Below are 3,487 nucleotides of genomic sequence, written 5' to 3'. Positions count from 1 at the left end.
TGTGCTCAGGGAACTCTCAGATGGTATTTGGAATGGCTGGGGGAAAAAAATATATCCAAAGCCACACATAAACAAATGCTCCACCCCTTCTGATTTTTTATATTCCCTTTTTCCATTAAAATGAATTTTAATTGTATAGGAAGCAGTAAGTGCTTTGGACACTGAACCTTTCCTGCTCCATGTCAGGATCTGTCTCCTAAAGGACATTGCTGCTTCCCACAGAACGAGGCTGGTTGGTGGCTGTGGACAGGGAAAGGGTCTGGGGAAGATTCCAAAGTTTAACTCCTGGCACTAAGATGTCTCAAAGCCACGGGCTGGTCATGGAGACGGCTCTTCAGCAGCACAGAAGAGAAACAGGTTTTGTATCATCCTCCAGCACCTGGACACAGCAGGTACAGGGAGGGGCTGCAGGAGGGAATAACAGGAACTGTGGAAAGGGGCAAAGACCCAGAATAAAGGTAATAATAGAATAAATTAGTTTTCACCCCAATCTACAAAGGAGTCAGAACTGGAAGGTGTGTCCTCCACAATACGCCAGAGCGCTGCAAACCTGTAGGAGATTGGGAACCCACCCCAGACTGTACAACTTCCTCCAGTTTCTGTTAAACTTTGAGACCCCCACAAATGTCAAACAGCCTTTACTGGACTCCCTCCACCCTGTCTCCTCCCCCATCCATTTACCTGTCTTAACTCGTTCTGTTCCAGAGCACTGAGACACTTGAAAGATTTATCTCTCAGCTCTGGCATAAACGAAACCTGCACACATGTTACACACGCATAAATCCCCCTTCACACACCCACTTCCCCCCAGAGAAGTGATAATGCTCTTTTTCTGAGAGTTGTAGTTTTTTTGAATGGTTCTCCTTCCAATTTATTTCAGTTAGAATTTTGTCTTTTCTAAATCTTGAACCATTCCATAGTAGAACTTTATTGCAAAAAAGTCAACATGCATCTTAGAAATTTGGCTTGTAATCAATAAAACAAACATTACATATATGAATTTTAATGTATAAACAATTAGAAATTCAACAATATCTGCTATTATCCTATTACACAAGTTCACAATCTGTAAAAACTATAGTACAAGGTTACTATACACCAAGAGGAGCTTTTGTTCCTTTTCACATGATTTTGTTAAAGTGGTGCTTTCCTAAGCAGGTGCCTGGTTTCAGATTTGATGACGTGGTTTTATTTTGCTGAGGTTAATTCAGCAAGGAAAGGGAGGGAATTCTTTCCACAGTGACTTCCTTTCCCCATCCCATCCTCCTTCAGTGTCTGTCCCCCAGCTCAAGCTGGTACACTTGGCTGGGGCACACAGGGACCCTGTGGGTTGTGTTTCACCCAAGGAACAGGTAAATTTCCCACTAAAGCATCACCATGAAATAAACTCAGCTGTACTGCCCTGCTGACTATGGAAACACAGAATCCAAGCCAAACCCCTCCAAGAGATACCCAGCATGCCCTAAAATATAAGGGGGTCCATAAGCTTTGTCAAAAGGCAGACCAGTTTCACACAGCTCCCCTCCTCCTCCTCCAGCCCCCAGCGCCAGATGTGGTCCCTCTACCCCCTGGGTACAGCCAGGCTGGGGGGCACTTCCAGCCCCCTGGGCAGCAGCCACCCTTGGGATGGCACCCGGGACTCAGGCCAGCCTGCCAGGGGTACTGTGAGGACAAAAAGTAATTGTAGGAAGCTCTCAAAGATGGCCCTTGCTCCCTCACCCACGCCCCTGGACAGAGGTGCCACCCCAGTGTCACTTTAGAGCTAAAACCATATGAAAAGGAATCCATTCTGTGTGTGTCAAAGGCTACTGCAATTTTTCTTACAGATTAATCCACTGTAATTTTCATTTTCCAAATACAAAAATACAACAATTCTTATTGAAATCTATACGCCGGTAATTTTAGTACACAAAAAAAGCAAAATATTTACAAAATTATACAGTTTAAGAAAAACCTCTGTACAAAAAAATATATAAATCCTTTTGATCCCTCTCTCATTTTTTGTCAGGACTTGGACATGTTTGCCGCAATGGACTTCTCAAGATACACACTGTGCCACAGACATTAAAACCCTTAGAGATCATGGGAGAAGAGCAAGACATTCTTGTAAATATGTAGGGTAGGTTTCCCCTCCATTTCTTCATGCCTGGAATTTAGCCTCAGCATTAGCAGGACAGTCCTAATTCTAACGAGAGGGGAGGTCTGGAAAGAGACAAAATACTGGAGACATTCCCTTCAGTTGACAAGACATTACACGAGTTGGATACCCCACCACAGCACAAGGATGGAGGCAGCAGGGCTGTGACCCCAAAGAGTGCTCAGCACCTTCCCCTAGCCACATTCAGAGCCACAGGCAGGTGAAGGGTTTGGTAGATACTGTCCTTCAGTCAGGAATTACTGGGGACTACTCTGGCAATCATTTGAGAGAGAAGAGTGCTGTGCATGGACATGGTGTTGATTTTGTGTAAAAACGCACATCAAATTACTGAGGAGTGCCCAGGGCAAGTGGGCAGTCAGGGAAGGTGCTGCTGGGTGCCCCGGCTGAGAGCCACAGAGCCCAGAGCTGGCCCAGCCCCTGGCTCGGGCACCCAGCCCCTGGCTCCCCGTGTGCCGTCAGCGCCCAGCCCTGCCGGGGGTACGGACAGCAGCGAGGCAATGGAGCACGCGACGGGGTTCAGCTCAACACGCCTGAAAGAACTGCCCTGGGCCATGAGGGACACCCCCTGGAGACCCAGCTCACAACACCCTTGGGGCACTGGACCCTGGTTTGGGGCCAGGCTAAGCAGGACACCGCAGTCCTATGGGCTGAAACCCACCCTGCTCTGAACACCTCAGGGCTCTGCCTGGAACATGGCTGGGAACAGGGAGAGGAGGAGAGTTGCTCCTGGCTGGTAGACAGGAGCCAGCTTAGCTGCTTTCGAGGAAGACTGGAACTTCCTGCTCATAAATACTGAAATGCAATGAACAGCCTGACTTACACTGAGCCTTACACTGAAATGACAGAAGGAAATCAAGGAGTGCAAATCCACTCCAGTGTGTGTGTCCCTGCTGATGTTTTCTGTGAAGCAGAATTTGGAGAAACAGAGTGAACTGGACAATGTTATAACAATACCCTGTTAAATTGTTTCTTCCACCTCCTCTCACAAAAAGCAGCACAACATAGAGACTGTGTGGCTGTCAAACATACTGAAGTAAATGATTTAAGAATCTAGCAACAAATAATTCCTACAACATGAGACTCCACAGGAAACAAAATGCTACCTTTTTTCAACGAGCAAATGAGGCCAGTTTTTTCTTTCATAATATTTAATGAAAGTTTGTCTTTCCCCTAACCCCGTAATATTGCTAAATAAAACCTGTAATATCTTTTCAATTATAAACTAACAAATCAATCACATTATAAAAAACCCAAAACAAGGTAATACAGGTGACACAAAAAGAGGACAAGAAAATACTGATTTCCAACTCCCTCAACTATCGCGCTCAT

Source organism: Corvus brachyrhynchos, unplaced genomic scaffold, assembly GCF_000691975.1.
Source record: "Corvus brachyrhynchos isolate BGI_N302 unplaced genomic scaffold, ASM69197v1 scaffold21, whole genome shotgun sequence".
Taxonomy (NCBI): domain Eukaryota; kingdom Metazoa; phylum Chordata; class Aves; order Passeriformes; family Corvidae; genus Corvus; species Corvus brachyrhynchos.
Note: the sequence above shows the minus strand (reverse complement) of the source record.